General features: G+C 36.3%; 1 long non-coding RNA gene across 1 annotated transcript in view; it reads left to right on the forward strand.

The window, feature by feature from the left end:
- Nucleotides 1-7,819, forward strand: part of LOC117086056 — a 77,272-nt gene extending 69,453 nt beyond the window's left edge. The window contains exon 4 of the long non-coding RNA XR_004438190.1: nucleotides 7,542-7,819. This is a non-coding gene — a long non-coding RNA (uncharacterized LOC117086056). The remainder of the gene's footprint in view (nucleotides 1-7,541) is intronic.
- The last annotated feature ends 11,129 nt before the right edge of the window (nucleotides 7,820-18,948 follow it).

Below are 18,948 nucleotides of genomic sequence, written 5' to 3' on the forward strand. Positions count from 1 at the left end.
CTCTATGAGTTCAATATTTTTTAGCTCCCACATGAGTGAGAACATGCGATGTTTGTCTTTCAATGCCTGGCTTGTTTCACTTAACATAATGTCGTCTGGTTTCATCCCTGTTGCTACAAATGACAGGATTTTATTCTTTTTTATGGCTGAATAGTATTTCATTGTCTTCTTCCATTCAACTGCTTATGGACACCTAGGCTGATTCCATATCTTGGCTATTGTGAATAGTGCTGCACTAAACATGGGTATGTAGATTTGGCTTTGATATTCTGATTTCTTATCTTTTGGATATGTACTTAGCAGTGGGATTGCAGGATCATATGGTAATTCTATTTCAAGATTTTTGAGGAACCTCCAAGCTATTCTCCATAGTGGCTCCACCAATTTACCTTCCTACCAGCACTGCATGAGGGTTAAGGCATTCTTTCTATCTAGAGTCTATAATTCGAGTTATTAGCTCATACAGTTATTTCTCATTCTTTTTTTTATTAAATTCTAGAACCACTAGAGGGTGTATATGTTCAGAGAGAACAAAAAGTTCATTTTTTTCTACTCTCGACATAAAGAGCTCATGTGAAAAGGTTCTGTTTGAGGAAAAGACTAAGAATATCTGATTGCATTTTGGTTTTTGGAGCAAGGGGAAATTCTTATCAAAAAAGCAACCAAAAAAAAAAAAAAGACTTTCTTCAACACATTTTAAGATTTTTGTTGTCTGTTAAAATAGTTAATTCTACAAAGTGAATACTTAAATTGAAAGAATGTATCCAATAAATACTATTCAGTTCTGTAAATGTGATGAAAATTGTCTGCCTTCTTAGCTCTTTCAGCTTTCTCAGCTCTAACAATAATTCGCTCATATTCCATAAGAATTTTTAATTGTAAAAGTATTCCTTCCTTTACTGATTCCTACTGAAAAATTCTGGACAGTTTTAACTTGTATTTTCTGAAGAGCTAATAGTGCCTTATATTAGAAAATTAACCCTCTGTTATAATGGACTGCACTGGGGTTATATTATAATAGCAAACTACTTTATTGTAAGAAGGAAATTGCTTTGTCTATTCTTTTTTCTTCAGCTCTTGGTCTGACAGCAGCTGTTGAAGGGTGTCCAAAAGTGTTTCTGATGATAAGCTAATGTCAATCTTTCACATGTAAGTCTTTCCCCTTAGATAGTGGCTGAGTAAAGGTGAGAACAGGCAGGTGTAGGGGTCGGAGGCCTGTCCTTCTGGCACATCTTGTTTATTAACTCTCCTGAGCTCACCGGGGGTTCTATTTTTTTTTTTTTTTTAAGAGGCAGGGTCTTGCTATTTTGCCCAGGCTGGAGTGCAGTGACTGCTCGCAGATGCAGTCATTGCACAACTACAGCCTCAAATTCCTGGGCTCAAGAGATCCTCCCAGCTCTGCTTCCTGAGTAGCTGGAACTACAGGCATGCACGACCACACTTGGTTTTCTGTCATGATTCTTGAACATTAAGCTTGACTTATCTGAGAATCATCTGTATTGGTCCTGGATAAATCAACAAGTTAATTGGTCCCTGAGGTTATTCTCATGAGATAAGTGGCTTTTCTAGCAAGTAACATAATAGAGCTGAGCTAAACCATTTTTCCAACCACTAATGTACAAGTAGGAAAATCTGATTCAATGACAACTAAAGGTGGCTTATTTAGCATCACATAAAATTAGAGAAAGTTGATCAACTCACTTAGGTGAGTATTTCTTCTACCAGGATCCCTAGTTCAGACAGTTTCTCTGGGTGGTTCTTTTTGTTTCTAGAAAGTGAAGAAAACTCTTATGCTTAAGTGAACTTTTCTTGCTGCTTTGTGTTCTATCCTTTTGAGATAAGATATGATATGTTTAGATTTCTGGATTCCAGTATGTATTGGCATCTGTTTAGTCAGGAATACATGGATTCTCTAATATGACTAAAGTCATATTAGTCAGAAAATGGCCTCAAAAGAGTTGTCTGTCTTTTTATTCCTTTCTCTCCTGAGCCCTGTACAAGAAGAGTCTCACACCCCCTGTACCACTCCTCTAGAACTGCCCAGGCCAAGGTCCTCCATAACCTTCATTTTGCTTAATACAATGGTCTATTATTGTCATCATCTTAAATCCTGAGCATAATTTGACACAGTTGGTTACTCCTCCCCTCCTTTAAGTACTTTCTCAACTTAGTTTCCAAGGCACTGCCTTTGCATGGATGTCTTCTACCTCATTATCTGATCCTCCACCCCCTCCTTTTCCTGACTTCTATACATTGATTGCAGTGCTTCAAGACACGACCCTTGGTCCTCTCTTCTTTGCTAGCTACAGTTACTCCCTGGATGATCTGATCTTATTTTTTGCCTTTAAATACCACCTATATGCCAATGGCTCTCCAATTTATTCCTCTAGCCTCTATGTGTCCCTTGAACCTCAAGCTCGTATACCAGCTATGTACTTAGCAACTCCATTTGAGTGCCTAGTAAACATTTAAAACTTAACACTTCCCAAACTGAACTGCACTTCCAACCCCATCCAACCAGCTCCCTGCCTCTTCTCAGCAAATGGCAGCTCCAAGCCAAAAATCTTCCTGTTATCCCTGAGTGCTCTTTTTTTTTTTTTTCCTCGTACCCTGGATACATGATAGCTGTGCCCGCATCTTCAAAATAAGCCAAGCATCTGACTACTTCTTATCACCTCCTCTGTTGCGACTCTGGTTCTAGCTGCCATCATCTCTGACTTGAATGACTGTGATAATATCTTAATTGGTCTCCCTGTTTCTACTTCCCTACCATCACTCATTCTCAAAAGAGAGTGATTCTTTAAACATGTAAGCCAGGTGATGTCATTCCTTTGCTGCAAATCCTCAGTATTACGTAGAATAAAAGCCAAGTCCTTACAGTGATTTAGAAAGCTGTGCCCAGTCTCTGACCCTCTCCCAGGCATTCAGACTCCTTCTGCCCTACTGGCCTCTTTTTCCTAGCAGCCACTGCCTTGAGGTCTGTATACACTCTTCCCTCCCACTCAGATGCTCATCACCCCCTCCTTCACTTCAAATCTTAGCTAAACGGTCACATGTTCAAAGAGAACAACCCGACTACCCTATTTAATAGTGCCTAACATCTAACATTTTCTCTTTCCCTTCCCTTTCCAGCTTTATTTTTCTTAAGGGCACTTGTCTCCATGTGACTTATTATCTACTGTACTTATTTTTTCTTTATTATCTGTATTCTCTCCCCTGCCATATTTAGTTAGTTTATGTTCATTGTTGTACCCCTAACATTGGAGGAGCTCCTGCCCTATAGCTGGCCCTTAATAGATATTTGTAATTTTAATGTATGATTAAGAAAATGTTTGTGATCAGACATGGTGTCTCACACCTATCATCCCAGCACTTTGGGAAGCCAAGGCGAGAGGATCGCTTGAGGCCAAGAGTTTGAGACCAGCCAGGGCGACATAGTGAGACCCTGTCTCTACAAAAATAATAAGAATAATAATACAAAAAAAATAGCCAAGCATAGTGGCATGTACCTGTAGTCCTAGCTACCTGAAAGTTCAAGTGGGAGGATCATCTGAGCCCAGGAGTTTAAGGCTGCAGTAAGCTATGATTACACCACTGTACTCCAGCCTGGCAACTGAGTGAGACCTTGTCTCTTTAAAAAAAAAAGAGTTTATGTTACTGGATACCCTGATTGGGTGAGATGGAAGCACATTACATCTGTGTTAGAGTCCAAACTATAATATGTGAAGTTTTACTTTATATGTTTGACTGACTAGTCAACAAATATTAATTGAGCATCTACTCTGTGCCAGGCACTTTGCTTGGCATTAAGGATAGAACCATGAGCAAAACAGGTCTCCATGCTCTTAGGAGCTCATGAGTGTTCCTTCACTGAAAAAATTATTTTGCAATATCTAATATATAAAAATACATTAAAACTTATATTCTTTATATCAAAAATATATAAAGAATAATGAATTTTTGTATGCCTTCCTCACCCAGGAAGAAATGAAACATTACCATTGCAGGTAAACCTCCATTTTACTCCTCTCCATTTCCTCCCTTGCTGCCATAGGTAACTGCTAACCTGAATTTTTTATTTATCAACCTCATGCATTTTAAAAATATCTTTGCTACATATGGATCCCTAAACCACATATAGTACTATTTTATGTTTAAATGCTCTAAAAATGCAGGTCTTCTTTTTGCTTTGTTCACTCATTGTTATTTATGAGATTCATTTGTGTTGATACACGTAAGCATTCATTTTCATTGCTGTGTAATATCTCACTTACTCATGCATTTCCCTGTCCCCTGTTGCCTTACTTATCCGTTCCTCCATGTCCCCTGTTTCTTAAAAGGGGAATGGATAAGTGGGATATTTGTAGGTTGTTTCCAGTTTTTTGATACCCTAAATATTGTTGCCAACTGTCCAAAAGAACTTTCTGCAATGATGGAAATGTCCTATATCTGCACTCAACAAGACTGTTGCCACTTGCCACATGTGGCTATGGAGCACTTGAAATGTAGCTAGTGTGACTGAAGAATCACATTCTTAGTCTGTTTAGTTTTAATTAATGAGATTAATAACTATTGTATTGGAGAACACAATTCTACCTAATGTTATCTTTGGGTACTTATGTGAATTAATCTTGGGCTGTAGTTCTTACCACAATCAGACCTGATATACTCTTTTATTAATAAATGTTTTGTATCACCCCACTTACTATCTTGAAATGAAATTTATAACTTATCTTCACACATTTTAAAAAATCACTGCGATACACTTTCTATGATACAAAGTAAAAACGTAAGAACAGTAATTTTAATAAAATAATATGTATTTCAATATGTCAGTAACCACAAATACACTACACTACGTTAAGAGACATGATGAAGCAGTTCACAGATGAAGAGTGATAGAAGATTGTCAAACTGGTAACTCAAACACTGGAAGTGATACAACTATTGGTGATGTGAAGAACTCTTGGTAACGTTCTGAACAAAACACAATTCAGGCTGCCTTTATCTAGTAGTTGCATCTCTGAAAAATTTGGCATACAATTAAGACCTTACAGAGTACTTATTATTTATATCTAAAACAGGGTTATGTTATACTCTTAGATAATTATAATCAGGTTTCCCATCTATATAAATGTTCTACTAATCCTTCTAAAGTCATGAAGGACCCAGGACAATTCTTTTTTCAATGAGACCATCCAAATTTCAGGACATACAGGATATCTGGCTCTTACCTACTAAATGGCAGTAACACACACACACACACACACCCTCCATCACTATTATAAGCAGACCTGCCTCCCAGGTGTGGCACCAGTCCTATTGAGACCCATTGGCCTATGGTACATACCCAGCAGGAAAACCACTGTCTCATAAGATATGATCTTCTTCAACTTTACCCAATATGTTTGTTCTCCCAGTTACTCCAATGTTTTCCAAAGGGTTTAGACCAATTGACATTCCCACTGCAAACATATAGTGTATCATTTCTCTAAATATATGCAGTTTTTACCTCGAAAGTGACACTTTTCCTAGGTTATAATTTTGCTGATCTCAACAGTTGGCTGTTAAAAACATAACTTACCTATGTTCTAAAATAACTCTTTGTACATCTCCCTCAAAGGAGGACATCCCGTTTTTTTAAGTAAATGCAGAACAGCATGCCTGCTAACCTGAATGCAGGTATAGTCTCTTCCACCATTTTTCCCATTGTTGCTATGGCCCTAGAAGTTCCAAATTCTAGCTGCTCTTCACTAACCCCAGGGACACCCATCTCTGTCTCCTTCCACCTCCCTTCAGATTTCACAGGGATCTGATGGGGATCCCCTGGGCCTTCAAGGCACTAAAACACCTTGAAATCTGAATCCCTAGTTTCATAGAGCAGTGCAGAGTGAGGTAAATGGAGCCAAGTCCATTACTATTAGAGGAGTCATAGCAACCTGACCTTTACACTTCTGATTATAGCTGTAAAACAGTTATTGCCACCATAATGGCAAAACTCGCCACAGCTCAGTGGCTCACAATAGCAAGCATTTATTCTCACACTCACAGTCAACTTCAGCTGGGCTGATGCAGGTTCAGCTGGGCAGGGCAGCTCTGCTTCAAGTTACATGTTGGCTGGGTTTGGTTCTAGGTTTGGGGTTGGGTTTGGGTCACCTCCACATTTTTTATTCTGCAACTTAGGATGATGGGACAGAGGCCAAAAAGGCCCTGCTCTCCAGGCAGATCACTGGAGAACAACACAATGTGTCCACCACTCAATCATATTGAGGGCTGCTGCTTGCGTCACATCTGCTAATTTCCAGTGGCCAAAGCATGTCACACAGGTAAGCCCAAAGGTAGAAAAATATATTCCACTCTGAGGAAAAGGTGGGAGGGAGTGAGTGTTTGCTGAACAATAACTCAGTCCAACTCAAAACAGTAAACTTTTTTTTTTTTTTTTTTTTGAGGCGGAGTCTCGCTCTGTCGCCCGGACTGGAGTGCAGTGGCCAGATCTCAGCTCACTGCAAGCTCCGCCTCCCGGGTTTACGCCATTCTCCTGCCTCAGCCTCCTGAGTAGCTGGGACTACAGGCGCCCGCCACCTCACCCGGCTAGCTTTTGTATTTTTAGTAGAGACGGGGTTTCACCGTGTTAGCCAGGATGGTCTCGATCTCCTGACCTCGTGATCCACCCGTCTCGGCCTCCCAAAGTGCTGGGATTACAGGCTTGAGCCACCGCGCCCGGCCTCAAAACAGTAAACTTTTGTAATGGGATAGAGTTTGTGATTAATAGAACTTTTTTTGTTTTATCACCAAAATATAGCAAATGTATCTTAACTATGTTGTTTATTTGATATAAAAGAGGAAAAACTCTCAGTGGACCGGCTGGGGAATGGGTCACTCTAATTATCTGATTGTTGCTACTAAATGGAGGTTAACCCTTCCTGTGAATTGCATCTGCCTTGACTCTGGACCATGTACATGACAACTCAGATGAGGTGACCATATGTATCACATCTGAACTTTTTTCTAGGATCATAAGGTTGTTTTGGATATTGTCTTCATTGTCCACTTTCTAAAAATTGCACTTTGCCAGTCATCTTTAGGTTAGGAACAGGATGGTATTCATAGTGACAGTATACTCATAAAAATACAAATGTCTCTGATAATTGTGTTTTGTTTCAATAAACTTTATTCCTTAGAGCAGCTTTAGGTTCATGGTAAAATTGAGCAAATAATTATTAACTATAAGTAATCAATTACATAAATGAGTTAATTTGCATGTTTTACAGAATTTATATACTATATCTAAGAAATGGCAAAGAAAAAATGGAAGTATATAACCGTGAATTATACATAGTTCTGCTTTTTCTCTGGCATTACATACTAAATTTTATGACAAATCAGTTCATGACTATTTTTTGAAAGATAATCTCCCTATTTTTCTTTTTGACTTTAGTTACCTGCCAGACACTGACTATGTTAAACACCAAAGCACAAGAATGCTCCAAAGAAGAGGTCTATATTGCTTGACTCATATTAACTTCTGTTTATTTTCTTAGGATTAAGACCCAAACGTTGTTGAAAAATGCTCAGATCCTACAAGACACTGACATGCCAGTTCCTCAGCTTTGATGGAGAAACCAGCTTTCTCTTCTTGCAGAGATACTCTTCATGAAAAGTGGAGCTCCAAGAAGAATAGACGTGAGGAAAATATGTATTTTTACAAAAGGAAATGTATGGTGCAATTATAAACTGTAGCATGAACCCATAATTGGAAGTCTACATCTCACAGTTATAGTCAAGAATTCTGGTACATATAAAATAAGTTCTTTCAAAATGGGATTCAGGTATTATTTAGAAATGCATCTACTGAAAAGAAGCATACCACAAAAATTTATGCTGATTATGGATGAGATCATGGACAGTTTCATCTAAATTATGAGCTGGATTTGTCAGATGTAGAGTCTCAATCAGGTCACTTGAAAGACCAAATGATTTCCTTTTCATCTGAAGGGTTCAGAGAGGCAGCTTTTGAAAAGGTGCTATTGAAATATTCAAGGTAGCTGTTCTTAGCACAGCTTTGATTTCTAAAATAACTAGAAGGACGTAGAACTACGTGAGGGGAGAGAAGAGAAACTGAAGAATTGTTTGAAAACGTAAGTATTCTTTCTTGTGGTACCACTCCATGCTTTGTGAAAAAAAAAATTATTTTATGAAGTCAAGAAGTAAATCAGAAGAAAACAGCAGGGAAAGTCAACACAAACTGGTTTATCTAATACTTTCTCAGTGTCCAGTTTGCAATGCACTGAGTTCCTTGCTTAACTATGTCTATATACTGGGGGCAGGGAGAGGAGTAGGTTAAAAATAAATATGAGTTGCAAGTCTTTCTCCTCAGGCTGCTAATATTAATATACCTGAATTTTATGTTTGTTGTTGTCTTCCTTGTCTCTATAGATTTTGCAACTAGTGTATATATGTCTAAACAATCTATTGCTTAAATTTACATAATTTTCAACTTTACATATGTAGTATCATGCTGTTTGTTTTCTTCCATACCTCGGTTTTTTTCACTAAAAATTGTCTTCTGAAAAAAATTGGAGGTATCATACTTCCTGATTTAAAATTATATTACAATGTTATAATCAACAAATCAGTATAGTACTTACACAAAAACAGACACAGTGTAACAGAATGGAGTCCAGAAATAAATTCAAACATGTACAGTAAACTAATTTTTGACAGAGACACCAAGAGGATACAGTGGGAAAAGGATAGGCTCTTCAATAAATAGTGCTGAGAAAATTGAATTTTCACACATATGCAAAATTTATAAAATGTAAGGCCTAAAACTATAAAGTTCCTTAAAGAGAACACAAAAAGCTCCTGGACATTGGCCTTGGAAATAATTTTTTGAATATCACACCAAAAAATGAAAAAAAAAAAAGCTCAGACTACAAAAGCAAAAATACATAAATGAGACTACATTGAACTACAAAGATTTGTACAGCAAAGTAAATAACCAACAAAATAAAATGACAGCCTATGGATTGAGAAAAATATTTGCAAACCATGCATCTGATGAGGGGATAATATCCGAAATTAATAAAGAACTCATACAACTCAATAATAGGAAATCAAATAGCCTGATTTTAAAATGGGAAAAGAGCACTTGTCGACATTTCTCCAAATAAGACATAAAAGTGGCCAACAGATACATGAAAAGGCACCCAACATCATTAATTGTCAGAAGAATGCAAATAAAAACCATTGAGATATCATCTCACACCCATTAGGATGGCTGTTATCAAAAAAACAAAAGATAAATGTTGGTGGAGTTGTGGAGAACAGGGAGCCCTAGTACATTGTTGGTAGAGTTACAGATTGGTACAACCATTATGAAAAATAATATTGAGATGTCTAAAGAAATTTAAATGAGAACCATCATGATCTGACCCAGCAATCCTTCTTCTGAGCATAGACCCAAAGTAAATGAAATAATCACCTCGTAAAGACATCCACACTCCCATGTTCATTGCAGTACTATTCTCAAAAGCCAAGATATGAAAAGAGCCTAGGTGTCTGTTAATGGACAAATGGATAGACTGTGATATACATATACATATACATATAGTTCTCTTACACTGAACGTATATTATTCAATATTGAAAAAGAAGATTCTGCCATTTGCCACACATAGTGAACCTGGAGGATGTTATACTAAGGGAAATAAGCCAGATGCAGAAAGAAAAATATTGCGTTATCTTGCTTATTTGTGAAATCTAAAAGAAAAAGTCAAATATACAGAGATAGAGAATAAAACTGTTGTTATGGGCAGGGGATAGAGAGAATATAGGCAATAAAATTGCACTGTATTGGGGATACCTGCTGAGTAGATTTTAGTTACTCTTGCCACAGAAACAAAGAAGAAATAGGTACCTCTGTGAGATTATGGATATGTTAATTTGCTTCACTATATGTAACTATATGTATCCCATCACATCGTGTTGGATACCTTAAATATATGCAATAAAAATGTATATTAAAAAATTATCTTTTGGGATTTGTTCATGTTGAGGCATGTAGGAATAATTCATTTTTCATCACCAAAGAGTATTCTATTTTATGAATATGCTATAATTTACAGCATAATTTATTTTTGCTTTGGGTGAGTATTGAAATTTTTATAGACTTTTATTTATTTGTGTGTCTGCTTGTCTCTTACAAACATGCCTGCCTTAAACATTCTTGTATATCTCCTGGTATTCATATGCAAAAGTTTATCTAGGTTTATCTACCTAGAAGTAGAATTGTTGCGTTATTGGACATGGGCACCTTTAACTTTATTTACTGGATAATGCCAACTCGTTTTCCAGAGTACTTGTTTATACAGTTATCCTTCAGGATCTGTGGAGGATTTGTTCCAGGACTTCCTATAGATATCAAAATCCACAGATACTAAACTCCCTTATGTAGAAATGGCATAGCATTTGCATATAACCTATGCATACCCTTCCATATACTTTAATCTTTAGATTACTTAATATACCCAATACAATGTAAATGTTATGTAAATTGTTGTTATGCTGTATTGTTTAAGAAATAATGATAAGGAAAAAAGTTGGTACTTGTTCAGCACAAATGCAAGCACCCTCTTTCCAAATACTTTTTTTTTTTTTTTGGTTGTTTGTTTGTTTTATTGCCAGTTTATCTTTGAGATAGATTTCTAGAAGTGAGAGTACTTAGTTAGAGAACAAATGCATACATAATTTTGGTAGATATTTCCAAAAGCCACTTGGTATTCCCACCAGCAATGTATGAGAGTGATGTTTCCCCACAAAGTACGTTATCAAACTTTTGGAGTTTATTCTGTCTATCTATCTATCTATCTATCTATCTATCTATCTATCCATCCATCCATCTATCTATTGTATATCTACTTTTGTCTTTTACAAATATAATATTTCATTGTGTGGTCTATTTTACTTGCTTTTGATATATTTTTTGGAATTTAGGAAGCTGTATTTTCTTTTTTTTATTAATTATTGAACATTTATTTTATTAAATGTTCTGTTTTGTGAAGTGTTTTTTAAAGATATTTTCCCATTTTTCCATTGTATTATCTTTACTTTTCTTACTTTATTTTATTTTATTTTTTTATTTTTTATTTTTTATTTTTTTATTATACTTTAAGTTCTAGGGTACATGTGCATAACGTGCAGATTTGTTACATATGTATACTTGTGCCATGTTGGTGTGCTGCACCCATCAACTCGTCAGCACCCATCAAGTCATCATTTATATCATGTATAACTCCCCAATGCAATCCCTCCCTCCTCCCCCCTCCCCATGATAGGCCCGGATGTGTGATGTTCCCCTTCCCGAGTCCAAGTTTCCTCATTGTTCAGTTCCCACCTATGAGTGAGAACATGCGGTGTTTGGTTTTCTCTTCTTGTGATAGTTTGCTAAGAATGATGGTTTCCAGATGCATCCATGTCCCTACAAAAGATGCAAACTCATCCTTTTTTATGGCTGCATAGTATTCCATGGTGTATATGTGCCACATTTTCTTAATCCAGTCTGTCACTGATGGACATTTGGGTTGATTCCAAGTCTTTGCTATTGTGAATAGTGCCACAATAAACATACATGTGCCTGTGTCTTTGTAGTAGAATAATTTATAATCCTTTGGGTATATACCCAGTAGTGGGATGGCTGGGTCATATGGTACATCTAGTTCTAGATCCTTGAGGAATTGCCATACTGTTTTCCATAATGGTTGAACTAGTTTACAATGCCACCAACAGTGTAAAAGTGTTCCTATTTCTCCACATCCTCTCCAACACCTGTTGTTTCCTGATTTTTTAATGATTGCCATTCTAACTGGTGTGAGATGGTATCTCATTGTGGTTTTGATTTGCATTTCTCTGATGGCGAGTGATGATGAGCATTTTTTCATGTGTCTGTTGGCTGTATGGTACCAAAACAGAGATATAGACCAATGGAACAGAACAGAGTCCTCGGAAATAACACCACACATCTACAGCCATCTGATCTTTGACAAACCTGAAAGAAACAAGAAATGGGGAAAGGATTCCCTATTTAATAAATGGTGCTGGGAAAATTGGCTAGCCATAAGTAGAAAGCTGAAACTGGATCCTTTCCTTACTCCTTATATGAAGATTAATTCAAGATGGATTAGAGACTTAAATGTTAGACCTAATACCATAAAAACCCTAGAAGAAAATCTAGGTAGTACCATTCAGGACATAGGCATGGGCAAGGACTTCATGTCTAAAACACCAAAAGCAACGGCAACAAAAGCCAAAATTGACAAATGGGATCTAATTAAACTAAAGAGCTTCTGCACAGCAAAAGAAACTACCATCAGAGTGAACAGGCAACCTACAGAATGGGAGAAAATTTTTGCAACCTACTCATCTGACAAAGGGCTAATATCCAGAATCTACAAAGAACTCAAACAAAAATACAAGAAAAAAACAAACAACCCCATCAAAAAGTGGGGAAAGGATATGAACAGACATTTCCCAAATACTTTTTATCCATGGTTGGTTGAATCCACGAATATACAACCCATGGATATGGAGGGCCAACTGTACTCATACTTGCCTTCTGTTATTGCTTGAGAATCTATCCAACACTTGTTACTGATCCAACTTTGTAATTATTGCTGATGTGATTGGTACAAGTAGTATTTTATGTTATTTTAATTTGCATCCCCCATATGTTTGTTGCCAGTCCCGCTGTCTTTCTGGAAAATGCCCATTTGTGTCTTTTGCCCATTTTTTTCTATTAGGTTGTCTGTCTTTTCTTCAGTGATTTTGAGTTTTAAAAATTATCTTTTGAGTTCCATATATTTTGGAGACTAATCCTTTGCTAGGTATATATGTCACAAATTGGGGTTGATTGTTGAAAAGAATTCTTCATTTTAATGTAATTCAATGTATTAACCTTTTTCTTTATGATTGTTTTAGATGTCTTGTTAAAGAAATTCCTACTTATTATGAGGTAATTTATTCTCCTCTATTTCCTTCTAAAAGTTTTAAAGTTTTGCCTTTCACATGTAAGTCCTTTGTCCAACCTGAAACTCGATAATGCATTTCCAATTAATTTTTAAAATTTTCTCCATAATTGCCTTACATATTGAGATAATTGTATGTTTTCTTTCTTCATAGTTTGTTAAGGTAGTATTAGAGTAATAAACTTGAGAACGTTTAATCAACCTGCATTCCTGAAACAAACTCAGCTTGAGCCTGATGTACATTGTGTAGTTTATTTTGTGAATATTTCCTTGGTGACTTTCATATATATTCATAAAGGAGATTAATCTGTAATTTTGCTTGGTTTTGCTCTCACAGTTATTTTAGATCAAGAAAATCTTTTAATGCTTTTATCCTTAAAGTGTATTTTTTTAATATTAGAATATCAGCATTACCTAAATTTTATTAGTGTTTATGTATATGTGTAGATATATATATATATATATATATATATATACACACACACACATATTTGTTTGTGTGGTCATTAAGCTGTACACTTAGTATTTCTGCATATTGCCATATGTAAATGGTACCCAATAAAGTACTATTGTTGTTTTTAAAAAGAATATAATAAGCAACCAAGAAAACATGGACTATTCAGCTACCACCATCAACTTTCAGTAATGGAGAATGGCAGGTGAAACAAAACAAAGACACATAAACCAAAGCAAAATTCCAAAATTCTTTCATTTTGGAAACAAAAATCTTTCATTAAAAAATTTCTTTGACATAAGTCTGTTGGTAGAAATCTCAGTTTTTGTCTTCAAAAAATTTGTTTCTGAGAAACTAGAAGCTTTCCTGCCAAGATCAGGAACAGGGCAAGAATGTCTCTTCTTACCACTCACATTTCAAGATGACACTGGAAGTTCTAACTAATGCAGTAAGATGAGAGAAGGAAATATATATACAGATTGGGAAGGAAGAAATAAACTGTCTGTATTCACACATGACATAATTGTTTATCTAGAAAATCTGAAAGAATCAACAACATCAAAAAAAATTCCTGGGGCCAGGCACATTGGTGCATGCCTATAATCCCAGCATTTTGTGAGGCTGAGACAGGAGGACTGCTTGTGGCCAGGAGTTTGAGACCAGCCTGGGCAACAAAGCAAGACCTTGTTTCTATAAAAAGAATTTTTTCAATTACCTAGGTGCAGTGGTGTGCACCTGTAGTCCCAGCTACTTGGGAGGCTAAGGCAGAAAAACCACTTGAGCCCAAGAGCTTGAGGCTGCAGTGAGCTATGATTGTGCCACTGCACTCCAACCTGGGTAACAGAGCAAGACCCATCTCTAAAAAGCACAAAAAACAAAAATGACGACAACAACAAAACAAATTAATAGATTATAGTAAAGTTACAGTATAGAAGGTTAATATATACAAATCAATTGCTTTTCTATACACTAGCAAAGACCAAATAGAATTTGAAATTAAAAACATAATACTATTTATATTATCTCCAAAAATAAAATGCTTAGATATAAATTTAATAAAATACGTACAAGATCTACATAAGGAAAACTACAAAACTGCAATGAAAGAAATCAATGAAATAAAAAGATGGAGAGATAGTCCGTGTTCAAGTATAGGAAAACTGAAAATTGTCAAGACATCAGTTCTTTTCAATGTAATCTATAGAGTCAATGCAATCTTGGTCAAAATCCCAGCAAGTTATTTGGAGGATATCAACAAACTGATTTTAAATCTTATAGGAAGAGGCAAAAGACTCAGAATTGTCCACACAATATTTAAAAAGAAGAATGAAGTCAAAAGACTGACATTACCAAATTTCAAGACTTACTATAAAGCTTTGATAATCAAGACAGTGTGGTATTTAGCAAAACAATAGACTAATAGATCAATGGAACAGAATAGAGAGCTCAGAATTAAACCCACACAAATATAGCCAACTAATCTTGGACAAAGAAGCAAAGGCAATTCAATAGACAAAAGACAATCTTTTCAACAAATGGTGTTGGAACAACTGAATATCAACATGCAAAAAAAAAAAAAAGATATGGGACAACTTCACACCTTTCACAAAAAATTAACTCAAAATAGATTATAGACATAAGTGTAAAATTCAAAACTATAAAACTCCTAGAAGATAGCATAGGAAAAAGCTTATGACTTTGGGTATGGTGGTGACTTTTTAGGTACAACACCAAAGGCCCAATTCTTGAGAGAAATAATTGATAAATTGGGCTTCATTACAATTAAAAACTTCTGCTCTGAAAAAACAGTATCAAGAGAATGAGAAGACAAACCACAGACTGGGAGAAAAATATTTTCAAAAGACCTATTTGATAAAGGTATTGTTATCCAAAATATACAAATAAATCTTAAAACTCAACAAAAGAAAATTAACAACTCAGTTTTTAAAAAATGGGCCAAAGAACTAAGCATTATCTCACCAAAGAAGTTATACAGAGGGCAAATAAGCATATGAAAAGAAATTTCACATTGTATGTCATCAGGGAAATGCAAATTAAAACATTGAAATACCACTATACATCTATTAAAATGGTCAAAATTCAAAACTCTGACAACACCAAATGTTGGTGAGGATGTGGAGCAACAGGAACCCTCATTCACTGGGAATGGAAAATGGTACAGGCCCTTTGGAAGACTGTTTTTCAGTTTCTTACAAAACTAAACATACTCTTAACATATGATCCAGTAATTGTGCTTGTTGATATTTGCCCAGAGGTGATGAAAACATATGTCCACGTAAAATCCTGCACAGGAAGGTTTATGGCAACTTTATTCATAAGTGTCAAATCTTGGAAACAACCGAGGTCTCCTTCAGTAGGTGAATGATTAAATAAACTGTGGTATCTTCCGACAATGAAATAGTCAGCACTAAAAAGAAGTGAGCTACCTAGTCATGAAAAGACATGGGGTACATTAAACCCAGATTGCTAAAATCCAATCTAAAAGGCTACATATTGTATTGTTCCAACTATATGACATTCTGGAAAAGGCAAAACTATAGAGATAGCAAAAGATCAGGAGTTGCCAGGGGTTAGCAGAAAAGGAAGGCTGAATTGGTGGTGCGCAAAGGATGTTTAGGGCAGTGAAACTATTCTGTACAGTGGATATGTGTCATTACGTTCGTCCAAACTCACAGAATGTACAACACCAAGAGTGAACCCTAATATAAACTATAGACTCTGGGTGGTAACGATGTACCAACTTAGTTTCATCAATTGCAACAAATATGCCATTCTGATGCCAGATGTTGATAGTGGGAGAGGTTGTACGTGTGTAAGGTTGAGGGATATATGGTTACCCTGTACTTCCTGCTCAATTTTACTGTCAATTTTACAACTGCCCTAAAAATAGTCTTTAAAATTGTGTTTATTTCTCCTTTGTTTTTGAAAGATAGTTTCACTAGAAATATCTGAAAAGTTAAAGTTGTAAACACTTTGATTACAGCTGTCAGTTTGGCAATGTTTTGATGGCAATATCTTTTTCTGGCTTCTTTAAAGGCTCTTTTTATTGTTGGCATTCTGCAGTTTCACCATGTTCTTTCTAGGTATGCATTTATTCTTATTTGCTTTGTTTGGAATTCACTGTGGTGCTTGTTTGTTTGTTTTTGCATCAGAGAGTTTGCTCTTTCATTCATTCTGAAAGATTATAAACCACTGTCTCTCTAAGTATTTTCTTTTCTTTTTCTATTGTCTCCTTTAACTCCAATTAGAAATATGTGAGACTCCACCGGTTAGAATGGCAATCATTGAAAAGTTAGGAAACAACAGGTGCTGGAGAGGATGCGGAGAAATAGGAACACTTTACACTGTTGGTGGGGCTGTAAGCTAGTTCAACCATTGTGGAAGACAGTGTGGCAATTCCTCAAGGATCTGTAACTAGAAATACCATTTGACCCAGCCATCCCATTACTTGTAATCCATGATTACAAAGGATTATAAATCATGCTACTATAAAGACACATGCACATGTATGTTTATTGCAACACTATTCACAATAGCAAAGACTTGGAACCAACCCAAATGTCCACCAATGATAGACTGGATTAAGAAAATGTGGCACGTATACACCATGGAATACTATGCAGCCATAAAAAAGGATGAGTTCATGTCCTTTGTAGGGACATGGATGAAGCTGGAAACCATCATTCTCGGCAAACTATCACAAGGACAAAAAACCAAACACCGCATGTTCTCACTCATAGGTGGGAACTGAACAATGAGAACACTTGGACACAGGGTGGGGAACATCACACACAGGGGCCTGTCGTGGGGTTGGGGGGAGGGCGGAGGGATAGCATTAGGGGATATACCTAATGTACATGATCAGTTAATGGGTGCAGCACACCAACATGGCACATGTATACATAAGTAACACACCTGCAGGTTGTGCACATGTACCCTATAACTTAAAGTATAATAAAAAAAAAAATGATGAGACTCATGGTCTTGTCAAAAACACCTTCCTAGGATTATTTCATGTTTGTCAAAAGCCATAGAAAATATATCCTACATAGGAGTTTTTGAACTTGCCCTTATAATCTGCCTGAACCCTAATCTTCCTGAATTATCTTCTGCTGTTAAAGGCCAATTGCATAGAATTTGAGAGGATACAATAACAAATTATAATGTTTTATATTGATGAATTCATTTGTGGGGGTCACATCAACTTGATTATTGACAATATGGATGCTAAGTTTTGGGTTTCTATGATGTTATTGAAATGTGAGGTGATCCAGTCTGCTTGGTCATGAAAAATGATGAAAATATGCCATGATGGAAAAGGAGTGGGTAGTGCTACTGATCAATGCCATCTGCAGATTTTTAAAATAGAGTTTTTAGAAATTTAGGCCATACAAGGACTTCATGTCTAAAACAACAAAAGCAATGGCAACAAAAGCCAAAATTGACAAATGGGATCTAATTAAACTAAAGAGCTTCTGCACCGCAAAAGAAAGTGAACAGGCAGCTTACAGAATGGGAGAAAATTTTTGCAACCTGCTCATCTGACAAAGAGCTAATATCCAGAACCTACAAAGAACTCAAACAAATTTACAAGAAAAAAACAACCCCATCAAAAAGTGTCTAAAGGATATGAACAGACAGTTCTCAAAAGAAGACATTCATACAAATGCTCATCATCACTGGCCATCAGAGAAATGCAAATCAAAACCACAATGAGGTACCATCTCACAGCAGTTAGAATGGCAGTCATTAAAAAGTCAGGAAACAACAGGTGCTGGAGAGGATGTGGAGAAATAGGAACACTTTTACACCGTTGGTGGGACTATAAACTAGTTCAACCATTGTGGAAGACAGTGTGGCAATTCCTCAAGGATCTAGAACTAGAAATACCATTTGACCCAGCCATCCCATTACTGGGTATATACCCAAAGGATTATAAATCATGCTGCTATAAAGACACATGCACACGTATGTTTATTGTGGCACTATTCACAATAGCAAAGACTTGGAATCAATCCAAATGTCCATCAGTGACAGACTGGATTAAGAAAATGTGGCACATATACACCATGGAATACTATGCAGCCATAAAAAAGGATGAGTTCATGTCCTTTGTAGGGACATGGATGCAGCTGGAAACCATCATTCTCAGCAAACTATCACAAGAACAGAAAACCAAACACCGCATGTTCTCACTCATAGGTGGGAATTGAACAATGAGATCACTTGGACACAGGAAGGGGAACATCACACACTGGAGCCTATTTTTGGGGGAGGGGGGGGATAGCATTAGAAAATATACCTAATGTAAATGATGAGTTGATGAGTGCAGCACACCAACATGGCACATGTATACATATATAACAAACCTGCACATTGTGCACATGTACCCTAGAACTTAAAGTATAATTTTAAAAAACTTTAAAAATAAAAAAAAAAAAGAAATTTGGGC

Source organism: Trachypithecus francoisi, unplaced genomic scaffold (assembly GCF_009764315.1).
Source record: "Trachypithecus francoisi isolate TF-2019V2 unplaced genomic scaffold, Tfra_2.0 Lachesis_group1, whole genome shotgun sequence".
Classification (NCBI taxonomy): domain Eukaryota; kingdom Metazoa; phylum Chordata; class Mammalia; order Primates; family Cercopithecidae; genus Trachypithecus; species Trachypithecus francoisi.